The following is a 25,845-nucleotide window of genomic DNA, read 5'->3' as shown; positions in this document are numbered from 1 at the left end:
TATGACAATGGTTAACAACCCCATGACATGTCAACACTGTCCTTTCTCAACCTTGGATTCCCTATCACCCGCTTTTCTGTCCCCTCCTGCCTTCTAGTCCTTGTCCCCGGACTGCTGTGCCTCATTAGTCCCATTTTGTTTTATGGGGCTGTCCAATCCCTGGCTGAATGGTGAACGTCAGGAGTGACTTCACCACTGGGCGAAAAGGTGTCCGGGGGCCGTACTCTCGGGATTTCTCCAGTTTCTGTCAGGCCAGTAAATCAGGTCTTTTTTCGTGAGTTAGAATTTTGTTCTACATCCTTATCCAGCTCTGTCCATGACCCTCTGTTGTGATCCTGGTCAGAGCAGTCAGTGGTGGTAGCCGGGCACCATCCAGCTGTACTGGACTCAGTCTGGTGGGTGCCTTGGTAGCTGTGGTCCGTTAGTCCTTCGGACTAATCTTTTGCTTGTATCCTGTTCTCTTCATTCTCCCTTGCTACCGAAGGGGTGAGAACAGCGGAGTATCTTAGATGGCGTTCATAGGCTTTTAAGACCCCAGACGCTACTCATCAAGGTAGAAGGTAGAACATTTTCTTTATAAACTGTGTTATGCCAATTGAGCTAGATGTTCCCTGAGACCATGGTCCCCACAGCCCTCTGCCCAGCAACTCAGTCCCTCAGGGAGGTTGGATGTGTCTACGGAGCTTCCATGACCTTCCCTTGTACAAGTTGGGCTGGCTTCCCCAGTATTGTGTACTGTCTTACCCTCCACCAAAATTATCATTTGTCTATTGTCTATTTAGTTCTCCCCCATGCCTCCCATCCCTCATAACCAGCAAAGATTATTTCTTTTTGTGTGTAAACTTTTTCATGAATTTTTACAGTAGAGGTCTTAGACAATATTTGTTCTTTTGTGATTGACTTATTTCACTCAGTATAATGTCCTCCAGTTTGATCCATGTTATGAGATGCTTCACAGATTCATCATTGTTCTTTATTGTTGCATAATACTCCATTGTGTATGTACCATAGTTTGTTTATCCATTCATATGTTGATGGGCATCTAGGTTTTTTCCATTTTTTGCTATTGTGAACAATGCTGCAATGAACATGGGTGTGCATATGTCTATTTGTGTGATGGCTCTTATTTCTCTAGGATATATTCCTAGGAGTGGGATTGCTGGATCATATGGTATTTCTATTTCTAGCTTTCTAAGGAATCGCCATATCATCTTCCAAAATGGTTGTATCATTATGCATTCCCACCGGCAGTGCATAAGACTTCTGATCTCCACACGGCTTCTCCAACATTTGTTATTTCCAGTGTTTTTGATTCATGCCTGTAATGCGGGAGTGATATGGTATCTGACTGTGGTTTTAATTTGCATTTCTCTAATGGCCAGTGATCGCGAGCATTTCCTTATGTGTCTGTTGGCTACTTGAATGTCTTCTTTGGTGAAGTGTCTGTTCGTTTCCTTTGCCCATTTTTTAATAGGATTATTTATCTTTTTGTTGTAGAGGTGTTGGATTTTCTTGTAGATTTTAGAGATTAGACCTTTGTCTGACTTGTAATGTCCAAAATTTTTTTCCCACTCTGTAGTTTCTCTTTTTGCTTTTTTGGTGAAGTCTTTTGATGAGCATAAGTGTTTAATTTTTAGAAGATCCCAGTAATCTAGCTTATCTTCTGGGGTTTGTGTGTTGTTGGTTATGGTTTGTATCCTGTTAATGCCATGTAGTAAGGCCTAAAGTGTTGGTCCTATTTTTTCTTCTATGAACTTTATAGTTTTTTGCTTTATATTAGGTCTTTGATCCATTTTGAATTAGTTTTTGTATATGGTGTGAGGTATGGGTCCTGTTTCGTTTTTGTGCAGATGGACATCCAGTTTTGCCAGCACCATTTGTTAAAAAGACTGTCTTTTCCCCATTTGATGGACTTTGGGCCCTTGTTGAAGATCAGGTGACCGTAGGTGGATGGATTTACATCTGGGTTCTCAATTCTGTTCCACGGTCAGTGTATCTGTCGTACCAGTAGCAGACTGTTTTGACTACCGTAGCTGTATAGTAGGTTCTGATGTCAGGTAGTGTGAGTCCTCCTACATTATTCTTCTTCAGTAGTGCTTTACTTACCCGGAGATTCTTCCCTTTCCATATAAAGTTAACAAATAGGTTTTCCATCTCTTTGAAGAATGTTGTTGATATTTGGATTGGGATTGTCTATGCCTTTTCTTTAGGAGGCACTGTAAATAGCTAAATTAAAATGTTTTCAATTAATTCTATAATTAAAAAATATGTGCTGTGTGTCCACTGCACATATGACATGCAATAGGGTCTTGGTAGATACGTAGACAAGATTCAGAGACAAGCATTAACCTCAAGGTCCTTACAATCTATGGGGCGGGGAGGGGAAGCTTGTGCAAATGGAAATTAACTAACATAAAAAAAAAAATGACAAGACAATAACGCAAAAGGTATTGTGTTCTAGCTCAGTCCTTACATAGGGGATGACTGATTCATATTTGTTGCTATGATTAATATACTAGCTGGTTGTGCATATAAATGAGTGCCTGAAAAGTCTAGACAGGAGCCATCACTGTGGAGTATTCAGGAAGCCTGCACAGAATTGTGGTAAGGATGGGTAGGACTTGAGATAGTGGATTTAACCAAGGCAAAAACTTCCTTACTTAAAACCTACCTTAAAAACTACCACACAGTCTCAGTTACTATAGACGTCTTAGTTATCTAGTGCTGCTATAAAAGATAGACCACAAGTGAGTGGCTTTAACAAACAGAAGTTTATTCTCTCACAGTTTAGGAGGCTAGAAGTCCAAATTCATGTATAACCCATGTATTGGGTCGTGTTCATCGTTCCACTTGAAAGACATTCTCTGAGTAACCACATTAATTGTCCTTCTTCATAGGAAATAAGGAAATAAAGGAAAATGACCACTTGGACTTCATTGCATCTGAAATGGTGAAGAAAGACGTTTAAGGTTTTCCAATTATTAAACTTATCTAAATGCCCCAGACTCTCTGACTTTTTCTATGTCATAAATTTTAATTAAGCTTTTTATTCTGAGATAATTATAGATTTACATACAGTTGGACGAAATAATACAGAAAGATCCCATTTACTCACAGGGTACATGTTTCCCCCAGTGGGAAGATGTTGCAAGGCTGTAGTACAATATTACAACCAGGATATTGATAATTAATGAAGTCAAGAGACAGACCACTCCATCATCACAAGGAACCCTCATGCCGCTCTTTACAGACGCAGTTACTTTCTTCATGCCCCCATCCTCTCCTTAATCCCTGGCAACGTCTGATACGTTCTCCATTTCTATATTTTTATCATTTCAATAATGTTATATAAATGGAATCTTAAAGCTTTTGGATTTATCCTTTTTTTTTCCCCACTCAGTATAATTCCCTGGAGATTGGTCCAGGTTGTGTGTAGCAGTAGTCCATTGCTTTTTATTTCTGAGTAGTATTCCACAGTATGGATGTATCACAGTTGTTTAACCATTCATCCATTCATCCACAGGACATCTGTGTTGTTTTTGTGTTTTGAGCTATTATGAATAAAGCTGCTATAACAGTCATGTGTAAGTTTTTGTTTAAGCATGCGTTCATTTCTTTAGGATAAATGCCCAGAACTGTAATTCCTGAGTTGTATGGTGGTTGCATGTTTAGTTTTTTAAGAAACTGCCAAATCAATTTACAGAATGACCTTACCAGTTTACATTCCCACAGTAAGTGTGTCAGTGAGGCAGATTCTCTGCATCATCACCAGCTTTTGGTGTTGTCAGTATTTTTAATTTTAGCTATTTTGATAGGTGATATCAAAGAATCTATGTAGTGATATCTCATTGTGCGTTTTTTTAATTCATTGGGTTTTTAATTTGCATTTATCTAACGGCTACCGAGGTCAGGCATCTTTTCGTATGATTATTTGTCATCTGTGTATTCTCTTCAGTGAAATGTTTCTTCTTGTCTTCGTCTATTTTCTCACTAGTTTTTTAAATGTTGAGTTTTGAGGGTTTTTATATTATATATTCTAGATATTGATTCTTTGTCAGATATGTGGTTTGCAGATATTTCTCCCACTCTGCAACCTGTTTTTTTTTTTTTAAATTCTCAGCATGGTTGCTCACAGAGCAAAAAGTTTTTAATTATTATTTTTTCTTTATGGATCATTTATGGATCAAAAGCATGGTCCATAAAATGTCTAAGAACTCTTTTCCTATTCCTAGATTCTGAAATTTTTCTCCTATTTTTTTCTAAAAGTTTTATAGATTTGCGTTTTACATTTAAATCTGTAATCTATTTTGAATTAATTTTTGTATTAGACATGAAACTTACGTTGAGGTTCTTTTTTTTTTTTTTAACCTATATGTGGTAGATCCAATTGCTTCCACTTCATTGTTTCTTTCATCCACTGAATTGCTTTTGAACTTTGTCAAAGATCTGTTGGGGATAGTTTTGTGGGCCTATCTCTGTGTTCTCTATTCTTTTCCATTGATCTCTCTGTATCTACCTTTTCACCAATACCACACAGTCTCAGTTACTATAGGTGTCTTAGTTATCTAGTGCTGCTGTAAAAAGAAATAGCACAAGTGGGTGGCCTTAACAAACAGAAGTTTATTCTCTCACAGTTTAGGAGGCTAGAAGTCCAAATTCAGGGCGCCAGCTCCAGGGGAAGCCTTTCTCTCTTTGTCAGCTCTCTTTGTCATCATCAGTCTTCCCCTGGGTCTAGGAGCTTCACAGAGCAGGGACTCTGAATCCAAAGGGCATGCTCCACTCCTGGCTTTTCTCTCTTGGTGGTAATGAGGTCCCTCTTCTTTCTGCTCCCTTCTCTCTTTTATATCTCAGAAGAGATAGACACAAGATACAACATAATCCTGTAGATTGTGTCCTGCCTCATTAATGTAATTGCTTCTAATCCTGACTCAGACATCATCCCCAAAAAACCAAACCCATTGCCGCTGAGTCAATTTCAGCTCATAGCGACCCTACAGGATAGAGTAGAACTGCCCCATAGGGTTTCCAAAGAGCAGCTGGTAGATTTGATCTAACAACCTTTGGTTAGCAGCCAAATGCTTAACCGCTGTGCCACCAGGGTTCCCATTAAAATCATAGAAGTTAGGATTTACAACACATAGGATTATCAGATCACAAAATACAGGACAGCCACACAATACTGGGAATCATGGCTTAGCCAAATAGACACATATTTTAGGGGGACACAATTCAATCCATAACAATAGGTATATAATAAGTCTTGAAATTGAGCAGACTCATCCCTACCACTCTATTCTTCTTTTCAAAAATTGTTTTAGCTATCATAGTTCCTCTGCCTCACCATTTAAACTTTAAAATAATCTTGTCTGTGTTGCTAGTTAGTTAGTTAGTTAGTTACCATCGAGTTGATTCCGACTCATGGCAACCCCATATGCGCAGAGTAGAACTGCTTCATAGGCTTTCAAGGCTGTGACCTTTTGGAAACAAATCTCCAGCCTGTATTCCAAGGTGCCTCTTTTATCAGCACTGGGTAGTTTTCAGCATACAAGTCCTGTACATGTTTGTTAGATTTACACCTGAGTATTTCTTTTCTTTTTTTGAGTAATTGGAAATGATATTGGATTTTTAATTCGGGTGTCCACATGTTCGTTGTTAATCATTGCTGATGTATCTTGTGGCCTTGCAGAACTCATTTTATTAGTTCAAGAGCTTTTCGGTAGATTCCTTGGGATTATCTATGTAGACAATCACATTGCCTACAAATAGGGACGGTTTTATTTTTTCTTTTCCAATCTGAATGCCTTTTATTTCCTTTTCTTGCTTTATTGCACTAGCTAGAACGTCCAGCCCTATGCTGAGTAAGAGTTGTGAAAGTAGACATGCTTACCTTATTCCCAATCTTAGGGTGAAAGTATTCAGTCTCTCTGACTTTCTGATATTTCAGTCTTGGTGTTATAGTTAACTATTGTGTCAGTTATTTACGTTTTGTTTTGTTTTGTTTTGTTTTTTCCATAATAGGTCAAGAAAAGACTGCACGGAAAGACCTTGTAATATAGTGCATAATGCATGGTCTTTGGTGTTAGTCAGAACCAGGTGTAATTCCATGCTCTGTTCCTTCCCAGCAGTGCTATGTTGGGCAAGTTTCTTCACCCTTCTAAGCCTGTTTCTTCATCTGCAAAATGGTGCAGTACATTCATTCATTTAGTAAATCTTTATTGAGTACCTACCATGGGTCAGGTGGACAAACAGGATACAGCAGTGAACTAAGCAGACTAAATCCCTGTTATTACATTGTAATAGAAGGAGGCAAACAGTGGATAAAATATATAAACCTATTATATATTAGAAAGTGAAAAGTACTATCAAAAAAATGAAGCTATGGAGGAGGACAGGGCATGCTGGGGCAGGAGTTGAGAACAGTTGCGATTTTAAAAGTGGAATTAGAAAAGGAGTATTTGATGGAGACTTGTATGTTAAAAGACTTATGATAAATATACCTGCCTGTCTCACAGAGTTATAAGGATTGAATGAGAAAATGCTGGCAAAATATTTATCACAGGGCCTAGCATATGATAAGAATTTAAATTTTAGCTATTATCACTATTTGTATTAGGACCACAAGTAACAAAAGATTATCCTGTAAGAATCCATGTATATCAGTGGTTCTCAATTGCGGTGAGGGGGTGATTTGCTTCCCCAAGGGGTATGGTAATGTCTGTAGATATTTTTAGTTGTCATAGCTGGTGGGAGAGAGATCCTATTGGTATCTAATGGGTAGTGGCCAGGGATGCTGTGAAACATCCTTCAATGCACAGGACAGCCCCCATAACAAAGAATTATCCAGCCCAAAATGTCAATATTGCCAAGGTTTAAAACCTTAATTTACATGGGATAACAGATGTATGTGATTGTTGTTTTTAGGTGCTGTCAAGTCAGCTCCAACTCATGGTGACCTTATGAATGACAGAATGAAATATCCATCCTCACAATCATTGCTATGTTTGAGCCCATTAGCTTACAGTTTATCAATCAATTCCCATTCTTGCTTTAACTCTTGACAGACCTTCTCCAGGATCCCTTCTTTAATTGGCCACCCAAATTCAGAACTGTCCTTAGTCTGGCATCCTTTCAATAATCTGTGAATTTATACTTATAGACTTTAATTGGGCCCTGAACCAGAGAGTGAATATTTGCAAGCAGGCACTGCATATTCCTTGGGAATAACTCCTCTCTCCTAGTACACACTGCTGATAGTCATGAAATATGTTTAATAGCTCTTCTTTTGATTTTGCTTGTTTTTGGTGTTGAACTTTGATTACTTCTGAAATTCATGTTTTTCTTTATGCCTATTTCAGCAACTCCTCAGAATTAATGATGTGACACATTGTTTATCAGTAAGATTTTCATAACAGTGCTAGAAATTTGTTCAAAATCCAGAAACCTATTTGGCTATATGCTCAAGTCATTAATATTTTCTGTTAAAAGTACCCCCAAACAGCAATGTATATAAGATGACCTCATCTTGATATTCGGATCAATATTTGAAAAATTGACTCAAAATTAGTAGAAAAAATTCAACAGATGACTGAGTACAAATCCTTTCTCGAGGCGCTGAAGCAGTGTCTGAACATATATACCTCTAGTGACTGTTTTGGCCTCCTGTAAAGTTCGTCACTGACCACAGGCACTTGTAAAGCACACTCTAGTCTTTGAAGGTGTAGCTAGAAATGTTTAAATCATCTTGAAATCTCCAAATTGTGTTGATACCTCAATATAAAAGGTAAACAAGCCAAAACCTTTATCCTCAAGTCTCATACCTATAGCTATAGTATGCTTCTGTTTGAACAATAAGAATTGAGAGCTTCATCCTGTTGCAAAAAATGCTCTCCTACAGTCCTACCACTGAGTCTGAATTGCCTCTAGGAGAGAGACCCCTTTGAATGAAAATGTTGTGTTTCTCGCATGGATGTAACAAAATATAATGCAAATGTGAGCACTAAGAGGGGTAACACACTAGAGCTTTTCATCAACTCATGTGTTGACTTGCATATGAATGTAACATACGGAACATAAGGAAGAATTAAGCGGTGGAGAGAGGCTAGAAATGTGGGAAGTTTCCACATGAAAACATGTGGATGGGAGAGAGGGGTTCCCCTAACTATTAATATGGGGAAGAACATGATAAACTGTCAGACCAGAATGAAAGGCACAGAGGAGGTACATTTTGATGGAGGCAAGATGATGGGGTATTGTGAGGAATGAAGAAGAAAGAAAGCCTCAGTATTGAGTCCTTCTAATTGGGGCCCTACCTAAGGAATTCCCTAAGAAGAGCCCCTCCTGTAAGATACTATAGTTAAGAAGAACCAGGGGGCAGCCAGGAGGGCAGGAGGACGGATTGGGGAAAGTGGAGGGTTGAGGATTAAATTGCAAATAACAAAGACAAGCTCTGTCACTCAGGAATATGCATCAGGCTGGCCCTGCAAAGAACAGTACAAGACTTGGGGCCTTGGAGGAAAATAAAATATGAGTAGCTTAGTTCCTTGCCCACAGGAATTTACAGCCTAATCCAAAAATTTTACATGGGATATGTTGCTTCCATTTGAAAAAATACCTAAAAAAACCACTGACTGTGGCCAGTGTACTATAAAATGTACTGTGTAAGATGACATATGTAATATGTGATGACTATGTCACGTCACTGAAGTTCATGTTCAGTTTGTCACTTGGCATTAAAATTCTGGAGCTCTGAATCATCCAGGCCTGGAAATGAGGGAGAAAACTTTTCTCTAGAGAGTGAAAAAAAGAGAACATGAGAAACTAGCCAAGGCTGATTTTGCAGGAGTTAGAAAACACAATAAGGGTCCAGCAAGTATCTGGAAAGCAGCAATGAACACAACATTAGCTCTTTAATTGACAGCACTTGGCAACACCTCTAATGAATGTCCTACAAACAGACAAAATGATCCAGGTAAAAGCTGGACACCATTTAGTGACAAATCTTTCCTCAGAGGAAGATGAATGTTTTAGATACATTTAATCATTTCTTCCTCTCTGTTCCTATCCTCAGCTGAGATTCTGACTTACCCAGTATTTGACAGTGCTAATTTTAAGCTATCTTTGTGAAATAATGCAACCCCATAACTTGTTCTTATTGCCAAAAGAAAAATGTGATAAATAAGCACTACTAAACATCAGTACAGAAAGGAGACAATTTCTGCATGATTCTAAAATACTGGAGACCCAAGTAGGTGCAGAAAGGAAGCTCTAATGAAATGGATGTTGATCTTCCAGAAAAGGCTGAAGTGAGTTTTCACTGTATTTTTTTAAAGTAAAGAAAGAGAATCATTCCTATTAATTGTGGGTGAAAAGAAAGCCAATGTAGGGGGTATATTTAATAGTTTTTCTGACGGCAAGATGTCTCCAGAAACCCTTCTGGCTTGTGGATGAAAACTCATAAGGAAGTCGGGCTTTCTTGTGAATGAGAACAATAGGACTTTGCAACAGCTTCTCAAAAGTGAGAAACATCAAACGCTTAATAGTAAAAATTGGACTGTTTTCCTGACAATTTTATCAGTGGTCATTTCATGCAAGATGAAACTGAGAAAATTCTAGGTCAAGATTTCCCACTTCTCATTAGGTAACAAAGAAAAAGAAGACATGAATAGATCACTCCAGACACAGTTACTATCCAAAAGGACTTAGCAGAAATTGTGATTCAGACGAATGCTGCCAAGGCAGCAGTTCTGGGTCTGCGTGTGTGGGAGTAAAATCAGCACTAAATTTGCCAACTTCTAAGGTCGAAAATCAAGACTAGACTCATAGACTCTTGGGGCAGTAGATAATTGAGAGCATCCCCCACCAATCTGAAATAGGCAATCATTATACAGCTATGCAGGGAAAGAGACCAGAAAAAGCACGGTAATCACTTGGGGGACCTATTATGATTATCACTATTACTCGTTATTATTATCACCAAGAATAGTATGTCCATTGCATTTTTTTCCCACTGGATTTTGAGAAACTTAAGGATAGAGACTGTGGCTTTCCCATCTTTGTATCCCAATGCCTTGCTCATATCCTGGCACATAGTAAGTGCATGTTAAATATTTGCTGAGGAAATGGAATTGTAAAGCAGCTCCAAAATATGACCTCTGGGTCAATTGTGCTAAATCATCACTATTCAGTTGGACTATCTGTGATGGAAATGTTCTGCACTGTCTGATACAGCAGCCACTGCCCAGATGTAGTCATTAAGCTCTTAAAATGTGACTAGTGCAACTAAGGAAAATTCTTTTTTTTTAAAAAAAATTATTAATTTAAATGTAAATATAAGTAGCCACATGTTAGACAGGTCAGGGCTACAATCAGCAAAAGAGTAAAAGGAATAGAGGGTGTGGGTTTTCTAACATGCTATATTAATAATATTGAACTATTATCTGCCCCTTCCCCCCAGTTTATCATCTTTCATCAAGTAAGAAATTCAAGAGGAAAAAAAATAGTCTTATATTTCAGGTTAGTAAAAAGTGACCAGTCTTTTCCTTGTTGACTTTCAATAAGCTACCTCATAATCATTCACTCTGTGTCTATAATAGAGTATAACGGAAGAATCCTAAGAATCTGTCATGTACTTGCAGTGTAACCCATTATATGTGCACAAGCTCTCTGAGTCTCAGCCTCCTTATCAGTGAAGTGGGGATTAGGATACCCATCTGATAGGTTGTTAAGAGGCTAATGAAATTATTCTTAGTTCCTATTTCAGTGTCTAATACATAAGAGATAGTAAATGGTAGCTACAATTACTATAATTGTTGTTAAGTGTAAGATAATGTGGTAGGTGCTGTGAGGCTATTGAAAGATGGAGTATAGTCCTTCAATTTTAAGAGTTATTTCTTAGAAACTTTCATTTATTTTATGTAGGTATCAAGAATTTGGTCCCTTGTCAATATGTCATTAATCTTAGCTCCTGATGTAAAGATTATAAAGTCTTTATCCAGGCCCAGCATGCTTCTGAGGAAGGCATTCCCGTCTTACCTGTATCTACATACTCTTAGCACAGAGCCTGGTAATTAATGAGTGCTTAAGAATAATTATTGAATTTGAATGTTATAAAAACAATTTTCACTGATGCTGCTAAAGGAAAACAATTAATGTCCTTATAATACGATAGCTATAAATAGAAAATAGGCTACAACAGAAAACATCTCATTAACTATGGTAACATCCACCCCACACACAATTCCTTCATCACACACACAAGGTAAATAAGTCAAGTAGGGAAAATATTTAACTATAAATCTGAAGGATCCACAGGAAGAAAATGATCAAACCTTATTTAACATATATAAAGAAGAGGTGAATTAATAGAAAGGCATACCTTGTTCCTGGATGGAAAGATTAAGTATTGTAGAGAAGCATAATCTTTTTAAAAATCAGTGGTTTGTGCAGAGTTTCCAGGAAACTTTTGAAAAACAAGAATAATGAATTGACCCTATCAAGTGTTAAAACAAATTACAGAGCTACAATAAGTTAATCAATGTAATATAGGTAAAACAATAGACACATAATAAGTGGAATAAAATGGTTGATTCCAAAACGGCCCCCAATAAAACTAAGTTTAATGTCAGAAAAGGGTTAGCTGCTTGGCAAAACAATCAGTTTAGCATCTCACCTCATATTATACACCAGAACTAAATTTTAGATGGATTTAGGGATTATATGAAACAACAACAAACTAGAAGAAAATATCGTACATCTGACATCTGGTGTGGGGAAGGTATACTAGGCATCAGAGAAAGTGAATCACATAGATAGCAATTTATAATTATATCTATTTAGAATCTTTAAATGTTTTACCATAACAAACATAAAAACAAAGTTAAATTATAGAGTACAGCCGGTAAAAAAAAAAAAAATCATAGGACTAAAATCAAGGGAAGTTTATAGAAGACTGCAGTTAGGAATACTAAAGACCTTGGTTTAAATCCTGACTGGGGCGCGTGTTTAACCTAAATTTGTTTATTTTTTTATCTTTAAAATAAAATTTGAAAAAATATATAACTCATCAGATTAAAATAACTGATTTTGTGAAAGTGTGTAAAACAGTGCATCACCTAGAGCATAGTATAATAGTCGATAAATGGTAGCTTAAAAAATAACAAGGGGTTAATATCCTTGCTGTACAGTTGTATAATTAATCTTAATCTTAATCTTTTTATGATGTATATCTTGTAAATATTTTCCCAAAGTAGTAATTTGTTTTGACGTTTATTTCTCCTATCTATTATAATAGAGAAGTTTTTCATTTTTATTTAGTCAAATCTATCAGAGTTTTTCTTCATGGTTTCTAAGTTTTCCATTTTATTTAGGAAGTCCTTTTCCTCCCTTTCAACTTCCTCCAAATAATTATAAAAAGATTTGCTTCTTTTTTAATCTACTATTTGGATATTTAATCTATAAAAAGATATTTGTTGGTATACAGCATAGTAGTTGATTTAATTTTATTGCATTTTAAAAGATTAGCTGATGGTCACAAAACTATTAAATAGTCTATCCTTTCCTTTCCAAGTTAAGAAACCAAAACCAAACCAAACCCTTTGCCGTCCAGTTGATTCCAACGCACAGCAACCCTATAAGACCAAGTAGAACTGCCTCATAGAGTTTCCAAGGAGCACCTGGTGGACTTGAACTGCCAACCTTTTGATTAGCAAACATAGCTCTTAACCACTACACCACCAGGGTTTCCTCTGACTTAAGAGTTCGGCTGCTAACCAAAAAAATGTCAGCAGTTTGAATCCACCAGCCACTCCTTGGAAACCCTATGGGGCAGTTCTACTCTGTGCTATAGGGTCGCTATGAGTTGGAATCAACTCGACTGCAGCGGGTTTTCTCCCCCCTATCCTTTCCACAAATTTTTAAATGCCATGTATTCAAGCTACATTCATATTTATTCATAGGTCTCTTTCTAGACTCTATTCCTTTCCATTGATCTATTTATTTATCTCCTCCTCTGCCAACCTCACTGTTTTAATTACTACAGATGTGTGTTTTGATATCTTTTAGGATATTCTCCTTTATTGAAAGTTTCTTCCTATTCTTGAATATTTTTTCTTCCATATGAATTTTAGGATCACTTTATCTGCTTCTATCAATGTATTATTGAGATTTTGATGGGAATTGCCTTAAATTTATAGATTATTTGTGGAGAACTGATACACCCGAAAAAAACTGTCTTCAAAACCTTGGAATCTGATATATTTCTCTGTTTATTTTTCTGAATTCTTATTTTTTGCACCAACCATTCAGTAAACTTGCACTTTTCTTCATTTAGGTATCATACATTTCTTTAAAAATGTATTGTCAAACATTTTATTCTTTGTTGTTATTGTTGCTATTGTGAATGATATTTTTTCCCATTAAATTTTCTAATTGAGCATTGCTACTTTATAGAAAAGTTACTGAGTATATTTGATGAACTTGCTGAATTACTTTATTACTTCCTATAGTTTTTCAGTACACTCATTTGGATTTTCCTGCTAGGAAATCCTATCATCTGCAAATATTAACAACTCTACAGTATTTATACTTTCATTTACCCAAGAGTAATGATAACCCTGTGTGTTCTGCCATTCTGCAAACTTAAGGTTCAAAGTGGTTACTAGTTCTCATGTTCAGAAACATGAACAAACTTGTTAGGGAGTATCTCTGGGAATAAAGACTCTTTATACGGAGAGATGATGCGTGTACTACACCCCATGTAGAGGAAGGAAGGCATGTGTAAAGGATGAGATAAGGCACCAGAAACTAGAGAATCACAGAAGTTCTTTAGTCTGAAGACCCTCTCCCCTCTTCCAGTTAATTTTACATCTCCTCCTGAAGCAAGGGAAGGATGGCAAGCTTGCTCTTCTATGACATCAGTGATCCAGTTTCTTTGTTCCCCGTGACCCTGTTCTTGTAGGGGGCTTGTCAAAATAGAAGAGATTTTTTTTCTCTAGTCCCACCACACTTTTTTAAAAACTTTATGTTACAATGCAATGTATGCCAATAGAAGAAAGCAAATATATTTTCCTCTCAATACAAAAACTCTCATGAAAGGATTATCTATCTGCATCTCTATCTCTGTATCTAGCTATAGATATAGATGCACACGTATTCCTCTGGGTTTTCAGAGTCACTTGATTTTCTAACAACTCTAATTCATTATTCTTTATTTTTATGCAACATGATACTTTTCAGAAAAGACAGTATACATATGATATGATACTTCTCTATATTGTAAAGTCAATTATTCAATCATTCTATAGAGTAATAATTCTGGGTAACTATTATGTACAAGTCATTGCTATACTCTGAGGCTAAAGAGGAAAATTAGATACACTCCCTGCTCTCAAGGATCTTACTCACTAGAAAAATTAAAATGTTCTCCATGTCAATCACTCAGTTAGCCAAATCTAACCTGGCAATCAATGCAATGACACATGTCTGGCCAGATTACTTCAGAACCCGTGCCAGCTACTAAGCAAACACAAGATTTTTAGCAATTCCAGGTCAAATATATTAAAATTTCATTATATAAACAATGAAATACAAAAATTACTGGTAGTCTTGTATCATACAGTATTTACTTCACTCAAAAATATTTAGCCATGAATTTTAAATCATTCCTATAGACTCTGGAGTATGTATTATCTTAGTATTTATTATTCACAAGCAAGGTTCACATGCAAATTAAACTTTTCATTTATCAATTATTTTTCTTTCAATATATGTTTAAGAATATAGTTTATTTAGGAAATACATATTACTTTAGCTTCAGGGTACATTGGTTTTATATTTTTCATGTTTTTAAATATGACATTGATAAGTTAATGATTGCTTGGGGTCAGATATGCTTATTGTATTCGCCCTTGTGTCCTCTCTGTTATACCAATTACAATACAGACAGATGAGGAAATCAGCTGCCAGTCACAGACATCTACAGTAACTGCAGTTACCCGAATCTGAAAGACCTAAGTCAGTGTAGTTGTTTGACACTGGAGAAATCAAGACTCCCATGCTAAATGCTTCTGGCAAAATGTGAGAGGATATATTTTAATTTCCCCATAGATGTGAAAAAAACCTCTCTCAGGACTAAAAGGGAATTCACTCACAGTTCAACAATTTCTTTTTCATTCTAAAAGTGCGATCTTTAAATTACCACAGTGCAGGGACTCAGTGGTAATACATTTTTAAACTTTTTCTCTTTGATTGGTACCACATAGACTAAGAAAGACAGCTCACATGGGGTCCTGGAGAAATAATTCAATGTAAATAATTGAAGTTCATTAAGCTTATTTCTCCTATACTTCCTTTATTGATAATTGTCTTCAACTAATTATGTTTAATGTCTACACCTGGAGTTATTATAAAGGCTAAGTTATTAATTCTCATTTTAAAAAATCCTACAATCACATAAATCTTTAATAATGACTCTGTAATGGGTGTAGATTGAACTCATCTATGTAATGATAGATAGCACATATTCCTAATTATGGTACTACTATTCCACAGTGGTACTACTAATTACTACTAATTAACAGTGGTACTACTAATTATGGTACTACTAGTTACAGCTGGTTTCAGAAGAGGATATGGAATGAGGGATATCATTGCTAATGTCAGATGAATCTTGGCTGAAAACAAAGAATACCAAAAACATGTTTACGTGTGTTTTACCGACTACGCAAAGGCGTTCAACTGTGTGGATCATAACAAATTATGAATAACATTGTGAAGAATGAGAATTCCAGAACAATTAATTGTGCTCATGCGGAAACTTTACATAGACCAAGAGGCAGTCGTTGGAACAGAACAAGGGGATATTTCGTGGTTTGGGATTGGGAAGGGTATGCATCATGTTTGTATCCTTTCACCATACTTATTCAAAGTGTATACTCAGCAAATAATCTCAGAAGCTGGACTATATGAAGAAGAACGTGGCATCAGGATTGGAGGAAGACTTATTAACAACTTGTGATATGCAGATGACACAACCTTACTTGCTGAAAGTGAAGAGGACTTGAAGCACTTACCGATGAAGACCAAAGACTACAGCCTTCGGTATGGATTACACCTCAACATAAGGAAAAATCCTCACAACTGGACCAATAAGAAACATCATGATAAATGGACAAAATATTGAAGTTGTAAAGGATTTCATTTTGCTTGGATCCACAATCAATGCCCATGGAAGCAGCAGTCAAGAAATCAAACAATATATTACAATGGGCAAATCTGCTGCAAAAGACCACTTTAAAGTGAGAATTAAGGTGCGCCTGTTCTAAGCCATAGTTTTTGTTTGTTTTTGTTTGTTTTTGTTTTTAATCTCATATGTGTGCAAAAGATGAACAATGAATAAAGAAGACTGAAGAAGATTTGATGTCTTTGAATTATGGTATTGGTGAAGAATATTGAATATACCATGGAGTGCCAGAAGAACAAACACATCTGTCTTGGAAAAAGTACAACCAGAACCCTCTTTAGAAGCAAAGATGGCGAGACTATGTCTCGCATACTTTGGACAAGTTATCTGAAAGGATCAGTCCCTAGAGAAGGACATCATGCCTGGTAAAGTAGAGGGTCATCGAAAAAGAGGAAGACCCTCAACAAGATGGATTGACACAGTGACTGCAACCATGGGCGTACATAAAGTCGCTATGAGTCAGAACTGACTACGTGGCACCTAACAACAGTAGCAGTCTACAGTTGAGACAAATCAGCAAGTTAATCTCTGCTGAGATATTATGACTGAATTTCCTACATCACAAAATTTATTACTCATCAAACCGTATATAGATTACCATATATCAGATATGCCAGTCATCTTTTTCTGCTGGTAAAAGAGACTTTGAATCTTTCATCACAGCAAATAAATCAGTCTACTTCTTAACATTCAGGTTTTCTCTCACTGTGTTAAACTTCCCTTTCCTATCAAATAACAGCATCTTCCATTAAAAACAATTTATGATTATTAGTAGTACTACAATTATTTTATGAGACTTTGGACATGTATTACAAAGGCTATAAATGTATTGCTTACATAAGGCTTTAATCCAAATATGTCAAGCATTCTGTGGGTACTCTGTGACTCTAAATATTTATTATCTTAATTAACAAATAGCCTATGTTTGCTGACATTTTTGCTTAGTTGTTTTCTCATAATGAACATCTTGTATTTGAGAGTGTAACTGAATTGCCTATGTATGAATAGCATATTTTTATTGAATATTGAATTACACAATCACAAATTAATATAAACAAAATTATCCCACATCCATAATTAACATAAACTACACCAACATTTAACTACATTTAAACAGAATATAACTAGGCAACCTATAGGTTCTAGCTCTGTGGCAGAATCACATTCAAATAAACCCCACTTGATCAGCAATTATATATATATTTTTTAAATTTAAAATAGATACTAAGATTCACACAAGACTTCTGAAACCCTCTTTCCCCCAAGTTCGCAAAGACTCTTCTCATCTCTCACCTCCCAAAGTCTCATCCAGAACTCCCTCTAATGTCTTTTTGTTTCAACACCTACCCCTACCTTTCTTGATTCTTTCCTTTCATTAGTATTTTTCTCTCTTTCCAATATAAATTATCCATTGAAATACCCAGTATTGTAGCTCTTTCTACCTATTAGCCTAAATGCATAGCAGAATACTAGGAAGCTAGACAACAAAGTCTTATGTAGTGGGCTGGGTCTGTGAATATTCTCACATTAATATTTTTTCAGTTACGTAAGTCTATCTTTTTAATCTTGTAATAACTACAGTGCTTTTTTTTTTTCTTTCATAGGGGATCTTGCTGCTTGGGCTAATATCAACTGAAAGTTGATTCTGCCTAAATCAGCTATACCTCTAAAATTGTTCTTTCCCCATCAGCCACCCCACCCTCTGGTAGCTCCTCCTTATATAAAGTGAGAAAATATTAATGGGGAAGATTTGTTGAAGACTTACCATGTACCAGATACAGTTCTAAGTGCTTTAGCTGGACTAACTCATTTAACCTTCACAACAACTCTGTAAGGCAGGAACTCTTTTTAATCCCTCTTTTATATATGGGAAAACTGAGATCCGGAAGTGTGAAGTAACTTGCCCAAAGTCACACAACTAGTAAATAACTGAGCCAGGATTTGAACCCAGGGAGTCAGACTAAAAAGTCTGCATGTTTATCCACCATGATATATGAAACTCTGTCTGAATCTTCCTTTGGTAGGATGAAATGAGTTACTATACAACTGTGAATGGAATTAGAGAAGATTCGGAAAAAGCTTTAGCAATTGATAAAAGAGGTGGCAAACCTATCACATAAGGAATTACTAAAATGATTTTGGGAAGTGTATGTGTATGATAGAAGTTCATAAAATGACCGATGATATATATAAAATGAATAAGGACTTCTCCAGTTAATATTAGAATATCATAATTTGGAGAGAACCTTGGAAATTGAGAGGTGAGAGTGTAAATAAAAGGCATTGCACAGTAATGACTGATAACACGCCAGATTTTATGGTATGCACTTATAGCCATTATCTTTTTTTATTATCAGGGGACAATAATGAATGCAGGTATGCTATTTGCATTTTTCAAATGGAGAAACTGAGATTTATATAGGTTTAGAATTAGGATTCAAATCTTGATTTCTGTTATTAATTCATATGTAATAATGCCTCTCAAAGAGTCTTCAAATTATTGGGTCAAAGACAATATTAGCTAATACATAAATAGTGTAAACTATGTGCAGTTACTATTATAAGAATTTTATAAATATTAGCTCATTTAACATTTATCATAATGCCATAGGTATTCTTTTCCCCATTTTACAGGAAACTGAGGTTATCAGTGGCACAGTGGTTAAGTGTTCGGCTGCTAACCAAAAGATCGGCAGTTAGAATCTACCAGCCGCTCCTTGGAAACTCAATGAGACAGTTCTACTCTGTTCTATAGGGTCGCTATGAGTCAGAACCGACTCAACGGCAATGGGTTGGTTTTTCTTTTTTACAAGAGGTACAGAGAGGTTATATAATTTGCCCAAGGTGATTGAGTCTCAGAGCTGGGCTTTGAACTCAAGTAGTCTAGCTCTGAAATCCATGTTCTTAACAGTTGCTGTTGAGTTGATTCCGACCAAGAAGAACTTTAATTATATTAACATTTTTCAATGTGTTCATGTTGTTAGGCCTTATATAAAATGAAATTCTATAGTCAAACCATTTCTTCCTCCCAAGCCTTATTATATCCTTCATCTTTCATAAGAAAATCTTATCCATGTGTAGATTATTACCATTAGGTTAAATTATATGAAAAATTTTAATTTTAAACCTGCAAAAATGGCAATATGTGGGGCTATGATACGCATTATCTCTAGTTAAGGTTTCAGAGAAATAAAACATTTTAGAAAACGCTAATGTAGTTGTGAGTGATCAACAAATTTATGTTTCTAAGAAAAACTAGAATGGAAAGACATCTTCAACGTCTCTAAGTTAATGTTGTGGAAAATCACCATGCCCTAGGACAAATCACTGCATATCAAATACAGAATACAGAGCTAGATAATCCATGAAGTTTTTACAAACTGCCTTGCAATTTATAATGTGAAGGAAATTTTAAGCCACAAAAACTGTATCAGACCATATAGTATATTCTACCCATGTCAACCACAAACAATTCAGGAACTCCCCTGAAACAATTTTACTTGTTTTTTTCCTATCTTTAACTTATGGTTTCTCTAACGATTAGGATCATAGGATAAAAATGTGAGGTTCTTTACTACTGCCCTTTTATTTTGCAGATTAGAAATCTAAGAAACAAACAAAAAAAGGTCCTTGAAACAAAAAGTATGAGAGGCAAAGCCAGGAATCAAAGCAATAATTCCATACCAGGAGTTTTTATTGGGTTTCCCAATCCCATCTCCTGGTAGCTTTTGATTCTCTAGGCATCTGTAATAAGGACTTTTTATTTTTAGGAGATCTCCAACCACGTTTTATGACTAATTACAACTGGACTCATAGTGACACATACATAAATATGAATTGGAGAATTTATCACTGCATTACTGGAGTCTAGGCATTAAGAAATGATGTTTTAAACCTAGAAGAAAATTCAGAGATTTTCCCTTACTTCCTTCCCTTCCTCCTTCAATAAATGAAGAAATTAAAACCAAGGGAGACACTAAAGCTTCTTTTGGTACATAGCTGTTTAACTATAACTATCTCTGTTATCCATGAGATTTTTATTGGCTAATTTTCAGAAGTAGATTGCCAGGCCTTTTTTCCTAGTCTGTCTTAGTCTGAAAGCTCCACTGAAACCTGACCACATGGGTGACCTGCTGATATTTGAAATACAGATGGCATAGCTTTCAGTATCACAGCAAGGTGCAAACCACAACAGTATGCAAACTGACAGACTGGTGATAGACATCATATTTAGTAAAATATGTTTGGTAAAGTAGAGGGTCAACAAAAATGAGGGAAACCTTCAGTGAGATGGATTGACACAATAGGCACAACAATGGACTTAAACATACCAACAATCATGAAGCTGGTGCAGGACTGGGCAACGTTTTGTTCTGTTATACATAGGGTCACCATGAGTTGGAGCCAACTCAGTGGCAACTAGCAAAAACATTCTGTGTTAAGACTAAACTAATTTAACTTTATTTGATTGCTACCTCCTTGAAGGATCTCTTTGATGACACTTGCTGTTGATTGGCAATAAAAGAATGGAATAGTTACATTCGATCCAAGGAAACCACTCTATTCTGTACATTCCATCATGATAAATTGGCTGATGTCCTTCCCCCTTTTCCCTCACTGGCTCACACAAATGGAGCATGAATACCATCATGTGAAGGCATTGTACTGACCCAGTTATGATACTCCCTCCCGTGATGTTGTATATGAATGCGCCTGATCCAAGCCATGGTATTTTCTGTCGCCTCATATGCATGCAAAAGCTGGACAGTGAATAAGAAAGACGAAAGAAGAATTGATGCCTTTGAATTATGGTGTTGGCAAAGAATATCGAATGTGCCATGCACTGCCAGAAGAACGAACACATCTGTCTTGGAACAAGTACAACCAGAATGCTCATTAGAAGTGAGGGTGGAGAGTTCGTCTCATGTACTTTGGACATGTTATCAGGAGGGACCAGTGAAGAAAGACATCATGCTCGGTAAAGTAGAGGGTCAGCAAAAAAGAGAAAGACCTTCAGTGAGATGGATTTACACAGTGGCTGCAACAATGGGCTCAAACATAGCAATGATTGTGAGGATGGCACAAAATTGGGCAGTGTTTTGTTCTGTTGTACATAGGGTCGCTATTGAGTCAGAACCGACTCAACAGCACCTAAAAACAACAATAAAACAAGTGTATTAAGCACACAAATTATTTGCAAAACCCTACAGAAGCGTTGTATAAAATGACAGTACATAGGAGAGATTCCAGCCTTCTTCCCCTAGTTTGGAGGACAAACTGAGATAAGTTAATATGTTTCAAAGTGTAGCAAAAAAAATGAGTTATTAATTTTTAAGTGGTGCCTGTTTGCCCTGCCTCTTCAGTAAGCTAGAAGATTATTGTCAGCAGGGTCACGTCTTTAGTATCCCCCACGCCATGGATCACCCTTACATATTTTCTGACTTTAAAGTATTTTTAAGTATTATCCTTAATCTAGATACTTATACAAATGCATCATGTCTTTTTAAAAATAAGGTATAATAATAAGAAGAAATTAGATTGATAAACTATATGCCTTGGAACAAGAGTAGTTTAATTACTATGAAGCGTCTTCCAGGATTTGGTGATTAATTTGCAATTGTCAATAAAGTCTTTAGTGATCAGCAAATATTTAAGAAAACAGAATCATTTAATCAATGATAGGGCTATGTCTGAGCTTATTTATTAAAAGGGTACCTTTGAGGGGAAGGATATAATTACCTTCTGTTTTTTTCATGCTGTGCTGTCACAAAGGAAATCTTTAATAGATCAGCTATCATCTGGCATTGATTTTGGAGGGTTTCCCAGGAGACACTAGGGAAAGGCACTCGGGTTTTTGGAAGAATTGGGTATTCTAGGCCAAAGAGTTAATACTGCTTGTCAATCTACCTTAGAGAGAATTATAGGAGATTTCATAACTTCTCCTTAAGGAACTTTTCAGTATTACCCCTGGCCTTTCGCCATGATGGCCCATAGGCTATGTAATTTTGGTATTTTCTGACTTTGTGCTCCTTAACAATATCTTTTAAGGCCTTGTTTTCTGAACATGTGTTAATAGAGTACAGCATATTTGTTAAGGCAGATGATTTTTTTCTTAATTAATAACCTTGTTCTTTCCATGGTTAATGACAAAATTGTCTAGCACAGGTCTTCACACACAGTAGTAGACAAAAATAATTGAATGAATGAATAAATGGAATGATAGCTAAATGAATTGTACATTCAACAAAAGCTGCCCACGATTACAATATCCTTAAGGGCAGATTTTCCCTTTTCATACGTGTATCCCTAACAGTGCCTAGAAAAATGGTTTACCCATGCCAGAATGTTAACAAATGTTTGTTGAAAAAATTAATCAGAGTATACATGAATCAATATTTAATGAGCCATAGCAACACAGACTGGTCCAATGTCTCCTATCTAGCTACTCTCATCTTTTATGTCTCCACTTAATTAATTTATATGATTGTGTAATTTAAAATTAGTTTACTGTGTTGCACAGTTCTCTACACCTTCTGTAGTACACATAGACGAGAATCAGAGATGCACAGTATGCTACTTCAGTTAGTTTGGGAGAAGATACAATTGATCCATTAATCCATTATTATCTACAGTCATAAACGTATACATTTTTATAGATCACAAGTAATAAAAAAATGCAAATATAATTTTCAACCAAATATAAAAGTTTATTAAATTTGAGTTTAAAAACTAAGATAAGTTATTCCATCTTCAGAAAGTAAAATTACATACTTTATTTCCAAATAGTACTTTTTTAAAATTACTAGTAATTACTTTGTGTGTGTTTAAACTTCACTTCAATGTGTGTGTGTGTGTGTGTGTGTGTGTGTGTGTGTATCCTCTAAAGTGGTCTTTAATATGCAGATTTCATAATAATGAGCTTACTTAATGATATTCTAGAATTTGTACTGTAAAATTCATTATCAGAGATTATGAGAATAATTTGCTTTTATCATTCTCAGTCATACTGTTGATTAAGCGCTCCACTACTAGATAAAAGGCTGGCATTTCAAATACACCCAGAGGCACCTCAGAAGACAGGCCAGGTGATCTGCTTCCAGAAGGTCACAGCCTTGAAAACCATATGGAGCAGTTCTACTCTGCATACGTGAGGTCACCATGAGTTGGAATCGACTCAAAGGCAACTAGCAACAACAAGAGTCATACTGCCACCCAGAAAAACTGGACATTTCTCATTTACAAAATAAAGAGGCTTCAGACTAAATAATAGGGAAACCAAAAACCAAACCTGTCGCCGTCGAGTCGATTCCAACTCATAGCGACCCTATAGGACAGAGAAAAAGTACCCCGCAGGATTTCCAGGGAGCCGCTGTGGATTCGAACTGCCTACCTTTTGCTTAGCAGCCAAGCTCTTAACTACTGCGCCACCAGGCCTCTATAAAATAATAGGGATGGGGGTAGATAAAACTCTTCTAGCTGCAATAGTCTATGATTATATGACCTTATAATCATTTTACTATTATTATACAGCATTTACTTACAAGATCTAATCTTTTTTTCACTTCTGTGCTTGATAGAATAGTAATAATAATATGCATTACTCTAATAAAGCTAAAAATTTAACTGAAATATTATTAATTTTTTTGTTTTTATTAATTGTAAAAACAAATATAAATGTTAAAACTCCATAAATTTTAGATTTGTGATTATCAGACTTAAAAGAAGCCAAAATCATAAGTACCTCATCCTATGAAACAAGAAATTAGAAAAAATATTCTAAATAGCATATCACTTTAACGCTGTAGAAGATTTTCCTCTGTATCAGAAATCGTATTTTACGGTCATTTTTGCAGGTTTCATTTATAACACTTTCAGATTCCCTTTTTATAAGTTTTTGTTTTTTGGTACATTAATAATACATTTAATCCATTAGAAATGCTACCCTAATGATCAGTTGCCAGCAAATGTTCTCCAAACAATTTTTTTACATCTTATTTGAAGCCACCATCAATGCACTCAAAATTCCTAACTCCAGCTCAGCTTTATATGTATGACTTTGCCTTTTTCTCAGTGCTACTCTTCATTCCTCTGACACACTGACCCATCTGAACCTCTGCTGGCGACTTGTTGCTTTGATTTTATAAATTCTTAAAACCAACTGATAACCTCCCAGGATATCCTTCTCTGCTATTCTTCTTTCTCACCCTGGGTTCCATAATCACTCTGTTCACTGACTCAAATCCACCGCTTCCCAACCTTAAACTTCACCTTTCCAGGACTATGGCATGACTTAATATATGTAGAGCCTGATAAACAAGCAAACAAAAAACCCCACACAACATAGTCAGGAGCAAACTGAAAGCCATGCCACAGGCATAGATGGGATTACTGAAATTTCCTCTTTAGAATGATGTCTATACTTTTAAGCAGAAAATGTGTAAGTAGAATTTTGGGGGAAAACTACAGTACTTTTCTAAGTGAAAATCAATTTTCTTTGCAATATAAATTTTACAAACGATTTCTACCATTTGACATTTTCCCCATGTTAAAGGGAAACCCCAGGACACAGGTCAAGTCTAATGACTTTTACAGAATTTGGATTTCTATGTTACTTCCTTCCATTTTTCATCTTTCCATCAACCCCTAGTTTCAACCTGATTTAAAGAAACTGAGATTTTATATATAAAATCCTTTATATATAAAGACAGAGAGTCCAGGAAAGGTGATGGGCTAGGAAGGCTGGAAGGGAATTTAAAATCATACAATCTGACCCAGCGCGGTGGTTAAGTGCTCAGCTACTAACCAAAAGATTGGTGGTTAAAACCCATCAAGCCACTCCACAGAAAGATGTGGCAGTCTGCTTTCATAAAGATTACAGCCTTGGAAAATCCAATGCAGCATTCTACTCTGCCCTATAGGGTTGCTATGAATCAGAATCTACTTGATGGTTACTGGTATAAGAACAATCTGACCCGCTTATTTTACAGATGAGGAAACCAAGACCCAGGGAGGTCAAAAGCGATACTTGACCAAAATCACATAACGAACTACTGACACACGAGAAAAATAATCCAAGTTTTCTAAAGTCAGGATTACTCCTCTACTCCACCAGATATGATTCAATAATTTTGCAATTTTTTTTTTTTACTATAAATTCTTTTTTTTTTAATACTTTTTTTTTATTGTACTTCCGGTGAAGGCTTTCAGAACAAATTGTTTCTCATGAAACAGTAGTACACATGTTGTTTTATGACATTGGTTAACAACCCCACAACATATCAACCCTCTAACATCTCAACCTTTTTTTTTTTGGTGAAAATACACATAGCCGAAAAGACACATAGCCGAAAATACACATAGCCAAAGATACACCATTTCAAAAATTTCTACATGCACAGTTCAGTGACATTGACTATGCTCTTCTAATCGTGCTGTTATTCTCACTTAAGATGAAGGCTTATAGAACAAAATAGTTTCTCATTTAACAGTTACTACAAATGTTGCCCAGTGACAACGGTTAACAATCTCACAACACATCAACAATATCCTTACTCAACCTTGGGTTCCCTATCACCAGCTTCCTTGTCCCCTTCTGCCTTCTGGCCCTT

General features: G+C 36.0%; 1 protein-coding gene across 2 annotated transcripts in view; it reads left to right on the top strand.

Moving 5' to 3' along the window:
* Nucleotides 1–25,845, top strand: part of KCNH7 (potassium voltage-gated channel subfamily H member 7) — a 532,073-nt gene that overhangs the window by 206,258 nt on the left and 299,970 nt on the right. The window lies entirely within an intron of this gene.

Source organism: Trichechus manatus, unplaced genomic scaffold (assembly GCF_000243295.1).
Source record: "Trichechus manatus latirostris isolate Lorelei unplaced genomic scaffold, TriManLat1.0 scaffold00036, whole genome shotgun sequence".
Taxonomy (NCBI): Eukaryota; Metazoa; Chordata; class Mammalia; order Sirenia; family Trichechidae; genus Trichechus; species Trichechus manatus.
The sequence above is the reverse complement of the archived record's forward strand: the minus strand, read 5'-3'. Positions and strand labels throughout refer to the sequence as shown.